Raw genomic sequence first — 12,940 nt, forward strand, 5'->3', positions numbered from 1 at the left:
TGGTTAAATAAAGGTGTTCTCAACTAGCCTACCTGGTTAAATAAAGGTGTTCTCAACTAGCCTACCTGGTTAAATAAAGGTGTTCTCAACTAGCCTACCTGGTTAAATAAAGGTGTTCTCAACTAGCCTACCTGGTTAAATAAAGGTGTTCTCAACTAGCCTACCTGGTTAAATAAAGGTGTTCTCAACTAGCCTACCTGGTTAAATAAAGGTGTTCTCAACTAGCCTACCTGGTTAAATAAAGGTGTTCTCAACTAGCCTACCTGGTTAAATAAAGGTGTTCTCAACTAGCCTACCTGGTTAAATAAAGGTGTTCTCAACTAGCCTACCTGGTTAAATAAAGGTGTTCTCAACTAGCCTACCTGGTTAAATAAAGGTGTTCTCAACTAGCCTACCTGGTTAAATAAAGGTGTTCTCAACTAGCCTACCTGGTTAAATAAAGGTGTTCTCAACTAGCCTACCTGGTTAAATAAAGGTGTTCTCAACTAGCCTACCTGGTTAAATAAAGGTGTTCTCAACTAGCCTACCTGGTTAAATAAAGGTGTTCTCAACTAGCCTACCTGGTTAAATAAAGGTGTTCTCAACTAGCCTACCTGGTTAAATAAAGGTGTTCTCAACTAGCCTACCTGGTTAAATAAAGGTGTTCTCAACTAGCCTACCTGGTTAAATAAAGGTGTTCTCAACTAGCCTACCTGGTTAAATAAAGGTGTTCTCAACTAGCCTACCTGGTTAAATAAAGGTGTTCTCAACTAGCCTACCTGGTTAAATAAAGGTGTTCTCAACTAGCCTACCTGGTTAAATAAAGGTGTTCTCAACTAGCCTACCTGGTTAAATAAAGGTGTTCTCAACTAGCCTACCTGGTTAAATAAAGGTGTTCTCAACTAGCCTACCTGGTTAAATAAAGGTGTTCTCAACTAGCCTACCTGGTTAAATAAAGGTGTTCTCAACTAGCCTACCTGGTTAAATAAAGGTGTTCTCAACTAGCCTACCTGGTTAAATAAAGGTGTTCTCAACTAGCCTACCTGGTTAAATAAAGGTGTTCTCAACTAGCCTACCTGGTTAAATAAAGGTGTTCTCAACTAGCCTACCTGGTTAAATAAAGGTGTTCTCAACTAGCCTACCTGGTTAAATAAAGGTGTTCTCAACTAGCCTACCTGGTTAAATAAAGGTGTTCTCAACTAGCCTACCTGGTTAAATAAAGGTGTTCTCAACTAGCCTACCTGGTTAAATAAAGGTGTTCTCAACTAGCCTACCTGGTTAAATAAAGGTGTTCTCAACTAGCCTACCTGGTTAAATAAAGGTGTTCTCAACTAGCCTACCTGGTTAAATAAAGGTGTTCTCAACTAGCCTACCTGGTTAAATAAAGGTGTTCTCAACTAGCCTACCTGGTTAAATAAAGGTGTTCTCAACTAGCCTACCTGGTTAAATAAAGGTGTTCTCAACTAGCCTACCTGGTTAAATAAAGGTGTTCTCAACTAGCCTACCTGGTTAAATAAAGGTGTTCTCAACTAGCCTACCTGGTTAAATAAAGGTGTTCTCAACTAGCCTACCTGGTTAAATAAAGGTGTTCTCAACTAGCCTACCTGGTTAAATAAAGGTGAAATAAAAAAAATAAAAAAAATACTTTTATCCAATGTAAAAAAATATTTAAAAAAACAGAAATACACTGCCGATTTTGCAGGTTTTCCTACTTACAAAGTATGTAGAGGTCTGTCATTTTTATCATAGGTACACTTCAACTGTGAGAGACAGAATCTAAAACAAAAATCCAGAAAATCACATTGTATGATTTTTAAGTAAATCATTTGCATTTTATTGCGTGACATAAGTATTTGTTATTATTAATATTATTATTATTAATAAAATGGCATGTTATTGAATTTACTTACTCAATGTCTTATTGAACACATCTAATGATATTATCTAAATCTAACATATAGTATATTCTCTTTGGGTCTTATTAATTAAATCAGAAAGAAAGAGAGAAAATGAACCAACCTGAATAGACGGTGTTCTCTTCTTGTCTGAAGGTGAAGGTGTGACATTAGGTTGACAAGCTGAAGCAGGAGAGCAGACATTAACACACCTTCACTCAGTCTGTCAGTGAGTTTGTTCTGCATCACACACACTACAGTACCTCCGTCCCTCTCTTGCTCAATCACTCACTCACTCCCCCCATACCTCCCACCCGCCCTCCCTTTCTCCCTCACCCATAACCACAACCTCAGCCACACCCACCAAGACACCTGTGTTGCTCCCATCTATAAACCATGGCTGCCCTTCACCTCACTTAATGGACCAAACCTGACATGCAAATGTTTTCCACTGGTTATGACAACAGTATGTGATGTTAAGTATGGTTTAAGAGAATATGCCGTGCTGTGTAGAATGTGTTCTGGATGGATGGATAGGGGCCTGATTATTCCCAAACTAGGTCAAAGTTCAGGAAAAACGAATGGCCTGAGTTACACAATATGGTGGTCAGTGGAGAATTATTCGATGTAAATTTTATGACACCGTTTTAGCTGGAACTACCCTTAGATTTGAAGGATTAATATATTGAAATAAGATTATTTTATTGCCTACGCTATAAAATAGGTGTGGTGGAATCTTGATCTGTCTCTGTCCGTCTTTCTGTTGGTGACACGCGATATCTCAGACACCACTGTCCCGATTTTGATGAAACTTGGATGAATTATGCGTCTTTTTGGAATGATGGTGGTGCTATAAGAACAGATTTCAAATCCAAACTTTGAAAAGTCATGCCTCTCACCCCGTTTGACCAAAAGTAATGAGATGAGGTAAGTAGGTCCCTCCCCTCACAAGGAACTAATTTGCCTCAGTGATACATAAGGTACGCCATCATGAAGTTTCTGCTATTTTGAATTCTGTGAAAAACACTTCAAACACTACTCTTCTGTCACCAAAATACTGATCTGCACAAAACCAACTATGGACAAATGTTTCTCATCACAATATTTTCCAGAACAGCACCTAAAACAACATGGCTGCTATTGACCAATAAACATTCACATGGGCGTGGTCTGGAAAGTAAGTGCATAAAAATCAGTCAAGCTTTATAACACAATTTGTTAGACATTTTGTGAACACTTGTAACGGCGTTCTTCGTTTGTTGAAAGAGAGGACCGAAATGCAGCGAGGTGGTTACTCATGTTCTTTAATGAATGAATGACGATACATGAAATAACTATTAAATACGAAAACAACAAACGGAACGTGAAACCTAATACAGCCTATCTGGTGAACACTACACAAAGACAGGAACAATCACCCACGAAATACAAAGCGAAACCCAGGCTACCTAAATACGGTTCCCAATCCGAGACAACGAGAATCTCCTGACTCAGATTGAGAACCGCCTCAGGCAGCCAAACCTAACTAGACACACCCCGAATCATTAGCAATCCCAAATCCTATAAAACCCCAATACGAAACACAACACATAAACCCATGTCACACCCTGGCCTGACCAAAATATATAACGAAAACACAAAACACTATGACCAAGGCGTGACAGAACCCCCCCCCTAAGGTGCGGACTCCCGGACGCACCTCAAAACCATAGGGAGGGTCCGGGTGGGCGTCTGTCCATGGTGGCGGCTCCGGCTCGGGACGTGGACCCCACTCCATAAATGTCATAGTTCCTCCCCTTTGCGTCCTGGGATAATCCACCCTCGCCGCCGACCATGGCCTAATAGTCCTCACCCAGAACCCCACTGAACAGAGGAGCAGCTTGTGACTGAGGGGCAGCTTGGGACTGAGGGGCAGCTCGGGACTGAGGCAGCTCGGGACTGAGGGGCAGCTCGGGACTGAGGGGCAGCCCGGAACTGAGGGGCAGCCCGGAACTGAGGGGAAGCCCAGTACTGAGAGGAAGCCCAGTACTGAGAGGAAGCCCAGTACTGAGATGAAGCTCAGGTAGGTAGTAGGCTCCGGTAGATCCTGGCTGGCTGGCGGATCTGGAAGATTCAGGTTGACTAGCAGATCTGGAAGATTCTGGTTGACTAGCAGATCTGGAAGATTCTAGTTGACGAGCAGATCTGGAAGATTCTGGTTGACTAGCAGATCTGGAAGATTCTGGTTGACTGGCAGATCTGGAAGAGACTGGCTGACTGGCAGATCTGGAAGAGTCTGGCTGACTGGCAGATCTGGAAGAGTCTGGCTGACTGGCAGATCTGGAAGAGTCTGGCTGACTGGCAGATCTGGAAGAGTCTGGCTGACTGGCAGATCTGGAAGAGTCTGGCTGAATGGCAGATCTGGAAGAGTCTGGCTGACTGGCGGATCTGGAAGAGTCTGGCTGACTGGCGGATCTGGAAGAGTCTGGCTGACTGGCAGATCCTGGCCGACTGGCACTACTGGCAGATCCTGGCCGACTGGCACTTCTGGCGGATCCTGGCTGACTGGCACTTCTGGCGGATCCTGGCAGACTGGTGGATCCTGGCAGACTGGTGGATCTAACTGATCCTGACAGACTGGCGACGCTGGGCAGACTGGCGACGCTGGGCAGACTGGCGACGCTGGGCAGACTGGCGACGCTGGGCAGACTGGCGGTGCTGGGCAGACTGGCGAAGCTGGGCAGACTGGCAACGCTGGGCAGACTGGCAACGCTGGGCAGATTGGGGGCACTGGCGGCGCTGGGCAGACTGGCGGCACTGGCGGCGCTGGGCAGACTGGCAGCACTGGCTGCTCCATATAGGCTGACAGCTCTGGCGGCTTCTTACAGACTGACAGCTCTGGCGGCTCCGTGCTGACTGGCAGCTCCTTGCAGACTGGCAGCTCCTTACAGACTGACAGCTCCTTGCAGACTGACAGCTCCTTGCAGACTGACATCTCTGGCTGCTAATGCAGGCTGGCAGCTCTGGCTGCTCCATGCAGGCTGGCAGCTCTGGCTTCTCCATGCAGGCTGGCAGCTCCAGCTGCTCCCTGCAGGCTGGCAGCTCCAGCTGCTCCCTGCAGGCTGGCAACTCCAGCAGCGCAGGAGAGGAGAAAAGCGCTGGCTGCGCTGAACAGGCGAGAGACTCCGGCAGTGCAGGAGAGGTGAAAGGCTCCGACAGCTCTGAACAGGCGGGAGACTCCGACAGCGCAGGAGAGGCGAGGCGCACTGTAGGCCTGATGCGTGGTGCTGGAACTGGTTGTACTGGATCGAGGACACGCACAGGAAGCCTGGTGCGGGGAGCTGCTACCGGAGGACTGGAGTGTGGAGGTGGCACAGGATGGGCTAGACCGTGAAGGCGTACTGGAGATCTTGAGAGCAGTGTTGGCACAGGACGTGCAAGGCTAGGGATGTGCACAGGAGGCCTGGTGCGTGAGGCTGGCACCAACTTCACCAGCCGACTAACACGCACCTCAGGACGAGTATGGAGCGCTAACCCAGGTGCCATCAAATCCCCAACACGTTCCGTCGGGCAAATCCCATGCAAAAAGCACCAACACAGCAACTCCCTCATTTCTCTATCCTCCAATTTCCCCATTAACTCCTTCACAGTCTCTGTTTCGCTCACCTCCAACACCGGCTCTGGTTCTGGTCTCCTCCTTGGCTCCTCACGATAAACAGGGAGAGTTGGCTCAGGTCTATCTCCTGACTCAGCCACTCTCCCTCTGAGCCCCCCCAATACATTTTTGGGGCTGCTTTTCGGTTTTCGCTCTGCGCCGCTGTGTCTTTCTTTTCGACTCCATTCGTCTATAGCCCTCTTCGCACTGTTCCAGCGAATCCCAGGCGGGCTCAGGCACTCTCTCTGGGTCGGCCGCCCACCTGTCTATTTCTTCCCACGTCGTATACTCAAAGCCTCTGCTGTCCATAACTTCCTTCCTTCGCTGCTGCCTGTTAACACGCTGCTCGGTCCGAGGGTGGTGGGTGATTCTGTAACGGCGTTCTTCGTTTGTTGAAAGAGAGCGAAACCCAGGCTACCTAAATACGGTTCCCAATCCGAGACAACGAGAATCTCCTGACTCAGATTGAGAACCGCCTCAGGCAGCCAAACCTAACTAGACACACCCCTAATCATTAGCAATCCCAAATCCTATAAAACCCCAATACGAAACACAACACATAAACCCATGTCACACCCTGGCCTGACCAAAATATATAACGAAAACACAAAACACAATGACCAAGGCGTGACAACACTGTCAAGACTCAACATATGCTAGAACATTCATACTGACCACACGGTGGCAATATAACTGGCACATGATTATATTTCTTGATCTGTTTGTCTAGGAGTGCTGAAATTTGGCACACATGGTCAGGGATATGAGTCTAGCTAACCCAAACTATATCTCAGACACCACTAGACCGATTTTGATTAAACTTGGGTGAATGATGCGTCTTACCACAGAGATCTGTCATTTACACAACTAAATTGATTGGCCCAAGAGGGTTTGCTACATAATTTATGGGGGACTACATGTTTACTGTTGCCTATTTTGATCATGGGTAGTGTAGACCCAGCAGTCATGAGAGACATAACTTCATTACCAAGCTGTCACCAAGCTCTCTGTCTCACAACACTGATTGTAGAGGTTGTGTGGAGGACACTGTCCTTTTTCTGAAGCTTATAACTTTCTTACTTCTATTTTCATGGTGGAGGCTTAAACATTGATATTGTCCCCCATGATGAATTCTGGTGGGACTTTGGCTCTGTCTCTGTCCGTTCGTACGTTAGTCACACTGCAATATCTCAGACACCACTGGCCAGATATTTATAAAACATGGGTGAATGATGCATCTTGTATTAACAATAAAGTATTTACAAAATTACACTGAGAGGCTCAAGAGGGGCGCTATAGTAATCAATTGAAATGACAAACTTTGCTTAAACATATCTCCTGTCCCATTTGTGCTACAATTTCTGTCACTAATTGCCCCTCGTGGGCCACAACATGTTTATTGTTACCTTGTTTGATATTATTATTCTTGTTATTTTTTATTATAAATATACAGACATATCCTTTAAGTATCACCTTTAAAGAAGACAGACATACAGGGAGTTACTTACAGTTGAAGTCAGAAGTTTACAAACACTTAGGGTGGAGTCATTAAAACTCGTTTTTCAACCACTCACATTTCTTGTTAACAAACTATAGTTTTGGCAATTAGGATATCTGTCGGTTAGGACATCTACTTTGTGCATGACACAAGACATTTTTCCAACAATCGTTTACAGATGGATTATTTCTCTTATAATTCACTGTAAGTTTACATACACTAAGTTGACTGTGCCATTAAACAGCTTGGAGAATTCCAGAAAATTATGTCATGGCTTTAGAAGCTTCTGATAGGCTAATTGACATAATTTGAGTCAATTGGAAGTCTACCTGTAGATGTATTTCAAGGCCTACCTTCAAACTCAGTGTCTCTTTGCTTGACATCATGGGAAAATCAAAAGAAATCAGCCAAGACCTCCAAAAAAAATGGTAGACCTCCACAAGTCTAGTTCATCCTTGGGAGCAATTTCCAAATGCCTCAAGGTACCACGTTCATCTGTACAAACAATAGTATGCAAGTATAAACACCATGGGAGCATGCAGCCATCATACCGCTCAGGAAGGAGACTCGTTCTGTCTCCTAGAGATGAACGTACTTTGGTGTGAAAAGTGCAAAACAATCCCAGACCAACAACAAAGGACCTTGTGAAGATGCTGGAGGAAACATGTACAAAATGATCTATATCCACTGTTAAATGAGTCCGATATCGACACAACCTGAAAGGAAGAAGCCACTGCTCCAAAACCGTCATAAAAAAAAGCCAGACTACGGTTTGCAACTGCACATGGCAACAACGATCATACTTTTTGGAGAAATGTCCTCTGGTCTGATGAAACAAAAATTGAAATATTTGGCCATAATGATCATCGTTATGTTTGGAGAAAAAGGGGGAGGCTTGCAAGCCGAAGAACATCATCCCAAACGTGAAGCACGGGGGTGGCAGCATCATGTTGTGGGGGTGTTTTGCTGCAGGAGGGACTGGTGCTCTTCACAAAATAGATGGTTTCATGAGGGTGGAAAATTACGTGGATATATATGAAGCAATATCTCAAGACATCAGTCAGGTTAAAACTTGGTCGGAAATGGGTCTTCCAAATGGACAATGATCCCAAGCATACTTCCAAAGTTGTGGCAAAATGGCTTAAGGACAACAAAGTCAAGGTATTGGAGTGGCCATCACAAAGCCCTGACCTCAATCCCATAGAAAATGTATGGGCAGAACTGAAAAGGCGTGTGTGCTCACCCAACTTCTTGTGGGAAGCTTGTGGAAGGCTACCCAAAACATTTGACCCAAGTTAAACAATTTTAATGCAATTCTACCAAATGAGTGTGTGTAAACTTCTGACCCACTGGGAATGTAATGAAAGAAACTAAAGCTGAAATAAATCATTCTCAATACTATTATTCTGACATTTCACATTCTTAAAATATGGTGGTGATCCTAACTGAGATAAGACAGGAAATCTTTACTAGGGTTAAATGTCAGGAATTGTGAAAAACTGAGTTGAAATGTATTTGGCTAAGGTGTATGTAAACTTCCAACATCAGCTGTACAAGTGGTACCGGTACCGAGTCAATGTGCAGGGGTACGGGTTAGTCACAGTAATTAAGGTAATATGTACATGTAGATAGGGGTAAAGTGGCTATGCATAGATAATAAACAAATACAAATTTGAATAAATACAAATAAGGGGTTCAATGTAAATAATACAGGTAGCCATTTGATTGATAGTTGAGCAGTCTTATGGCTTGGGGGTAGAAGCTGTTCAGTGTCCTGTTGGTTTAAGACTTGTTGCATCGGTACCACATGCCGTGCGTTAGCAGAGAGAACATTCTATGACTTGGGTGGCTGGTGTCTGTCAATTTTTTGGGCTTTCCTATGACACGGGTTGGTATAGAGGTCCTGGATGGCAAGGAGCTCGACAAAGACCTAGGGAGATTTACCTTGCGAAGAGGGCACACATTGGTAGATGGGTAGATACAAAATAATCAGATGTTGAATATCCCTTTGAGCAAAATTAATTACACTTTGGATGGTCTATCAATACACCCAATCACTACAAATATACAGGCGTCCTTCCTAAATTAGTTGCCAGATAGGAACGAAACTGCTCAGCGATTTCACAATGCGGTCATTTATGCTTTTCAAACAGTTACAGACTTTAATGGTTGTGATATGAGATAACTGAGGCTGGCTCACCAACAGTGTAGTTACTCCACAATACTAACCTAAATGATAGAGTGAAAAGGAGGAAGCCTGTACAGATTAAAATATTCCAAAACATTCATCCTGTTTGCAAAAGGTACTTTAGCATTACTGCAAATAATTTGGCAAAGAAATTTAATAATTGCTTTGTTTGGGGCACATCTAACACAAATCATCACTGAGTACCACTCTTCATATTTTTTCAAGCATGGTAGTGGCTGCATCACATTATGGGATGCTTGTCATTGCTAAGGACTAGAGAGTTTTTTAGGATGAAAATAAATGTAATACAGCTAGAAGCATAGGCAAAATCTTTGAGGAAAACCTCATTCAGTCAATTTTCTAACAGACACTGGGAGACAGATTTTATCTTTCAGGAGGACAATAACATTAAACACAAGGCCAAATCTACACTGGAGTTGCATACCAAGATGCCATTGAATGTTCCTAGCTACAGTTTTAAATTGTCTTAAAAATCTATGATGCCATCGATAAAAATGCAATTGTGCCACCATGGAGCGCTCTGTTCACAAAGTTGACATCAGCAAACCGCTCGCCCACACAAGGCCATACACCTGGTCTGCAGTTGTAAGGCTGGTTGGACGTACTGCCCAATTCTATAAAAACAACGTTGTATGGCGTATGGTAGAGAAATTAACTTTCAATTCTCTGGCAACAGCTCAGTTGACATACCTGCAGTCAGCATACCAATTGCACAGTCCTTCAAAACTTGAGACATCTGTGGCATTGTGTTCTGTGACAAAACTGCACATTTTTGAGTGGCCTTTTATTGTCCCCAGCACAAGGTGCACTTGTGTAATAATCATAATGTTTAATCTACTTATTGATATGCCACACCTATCAGGGGGATGGATTATCTTGAAAGTTGAGAAATGCTCACTAACACAAACACATTTGTGCACAGTTAAAAGACAGGAATGAATCAGTCATTCAGTGGTTCCATCACAAATGGCACCATACTTCCTATTTAGTGCACTACTTTTGTCCAGGGCTCCCTCGCTCCCTCCGTAGCTTCCGCCCTCCATCCCTCCCTCCCTCCCTCACCCGGAAGAACACCCTCAGCCACCCCCACCAAAACACATCTTGCTCCCATCTGTAAAATGATGCTGCCCATGACCTCACTAGATGGACGACACCTGACATGCAAATTTTTCCTCTGGTTATGACAAGTGATGTTTAGTATGGTTGAAGAGAATATGCCGTGCTGTGTAGAATGTGTTGTGGATGGATATGGCCTAGTTACACAATATGGTGATCAATGCAGACGTTTTCCATTTTATAAAGCCATTGTAGCTGGAACTGCCCATTGATTTTAAGGGTAAATGTATTGAAATAAGATTATTTTATTAGTTATTATAATTATTGTTGTTATTTATAAAATATATATATATATATACAGACGTACTTAATTTTTCCTCTTTAAAGAAGACAGACAGATGGGGGAGCTCCTTAATGAGTGTGTATTAAATCACATGACAAGAACATCTACATTGTAACTTTCAATGACAACAATGAACAACCATCATTTCAAGAGAAAACACATAAATGTTTGGTGCTAGTCTGTTTCTGTATGAGACAGCGGAATTGTCTTTCTCTCTGCCAATAAAATATCACACACAAGTTGAAACAGAATCACACCAGGTCTATTTACAAACAAGTACATCAAGGCCAGGGTTGAATGCAAACCCATGCTACATCAAGAATGATGTTTAAAGGTCAATTACAATTGAGCCGACTTGTGCAGAGTTAACCTTGAATGACGTTTCCGCGAAACAGGTACCGTTGCCTTTAACAGCTGCATTGTCTACAAGCGTGATCGAATTGAAACCCGGCCTATATATCAACATGTCAATGCTACAGTGCCTTGCGAAAGTATTCGGCCCCCTTGAACTTTGCGACCTTTTGCCACATTTCAGGCTTCAAACATAATGATATAAAACTGTGGGACACAATCATGAAGTGGAACGACATTTATTGGATATTTCAAACTTTTTTAACAAATCGAAAACTGAAAAATTGGGCGTGCAAAATTATTCAGCCCCTTTACTTTCAGTGCAGCAAACTCTCTCCAGAAGTTCAGTGAGGATCTCTGAATGATCCAATGTTGACCTAAATGACTAATGATGATAAATACAATCCACCTGTGTGTAATCAAGTCTCCGTATAAATGCACCTGCACTGTGATAGTCTCAGAGGTCCGTTAAAAGTGTAGAGAGCATCATGAAGAACAAGGAACACACCAGGCAGGTCCGAGATACTGTTGTGGAGAAGTTTAAAGCCGACATTTGGATACAAAAAGATTTCCCAAGCTTTAAACATCCCAAGGAGCACTGTGCAAGCGATAATATTGAAATGGAAGGAGTATCAGACCACTGCAAATCTACCAAGACCTGGCCGTCCCTCTAAACTTTCAGCTCATACAAGGAGAAGACTGATCAGAGATGCAGCCAAGAGGCCCATGATCACTCTGGATGAACTGCAGAGATCTACAGCTGAGGTGGGAGACTCTGTCCATAGGACAACAATCAGTCGTATATTGCACAAATCTGGCCTTTATGGAAGAGTTTTTGATTTGTTAAAAAAGTTTGAAATATCCAATAAATGTCGTTCCACTTCATGATTGTGTCCCACTTGTTGTTGATTCTTCACAAAAAAATACAGTTTTATATCTTTATGTTTGAAGCCTGAAATGTGGCAAAAGGTCGCAAAGTTCAAGGGGGCCGAATACTTTCGCAAGGCACTGTACATGTGGACGATTTAGGAAGTTATTGCGCTGGGTTTACACTCTACGGTATGTGGGTACATAAACAGCAGACCCAATATTATCAAACAAAATCTACAGGGGGGAAATCAAACCGTCACTTTCTATGATTACATTGGAAATAGATTCAGCATTATTATTTGGAAAACAAAATTGGTAATAAAGAATGTAAGATGTATTGTATATTTTGACTTTTCGTCTTAGAGACCTCTGTTACAGGGCAGCTTCCCAACCCTGTAGAGGTAGAGGAGGGGCTGCACAAACCCAGTGATTAAAACGATGCAGAAACTAATGGACATTCCTGTAAAAAAGTCCATGTAGGGAATGTATTTATAACTCAGTGCCATCACTGCCAGTGGGAGTTGAGACACAGTAGCATACACCAGGATTATCAAAATGATCTTAAAGGCCTTCATCTTAATGCTGTTTGTCCCCTCCCTGTCTCCATCCCCTGGCCCTGGACGTTTCAGAGCCCAAACAACTGAGAGGAAGCAGAATGACATCAGCGAAAAATAGATCAGTGACTGGCCAAGAGCAGAGTAAAATGACACTGGTGTAGAATTCGTAAACAAAGAGAGACAGCAGGAACAAAGAACCATCAGCCAGACAACACTACAACACCCCACCCTGTATCTCAGGGGTTTGTACTTCAGGAAGACCACAGGTTGGACCACCGCCAGGTAGCGCTCTACACAGATACAGCACTGGAACAGGGGACGACCAGAGAAAATGAACCCAAAAGAAAATGCTGCAACTTTGTGGAAAACATCAGACTGGACATGTTTGTCTGACTGGAGTTCAGCTATGTGGACGGCATTAAAGAGACAGAAGAGGGTCTCAGACACGGTCAGGTTGAGAGCAAAGAACTCTGAGGCCATCGTCCCTCCTGCTCCGGTCAATATCAGCCACAGGATGTAGACATTGGTTGGGAGTCCCAGGATTATAT

This window comes from Oncorhynchus kisutch, unplaced genomic scaffold (assembly GCF_002021735.2).
Source record: "Oncorhynchus kisutch isolate 150728-3 unplaced genomic scaffold, Okis_V2 Okis07a-Okis12b_hom, whole genome shotgun sequence".
In the NCBI taxonomy this organism is placed as follows: Eukaryota; Metazoa; Chordata; class Actinopteri; order Salmoniformes; family Salmonidae; genus Oncorhynchus; species Oncorhynchus kisutch.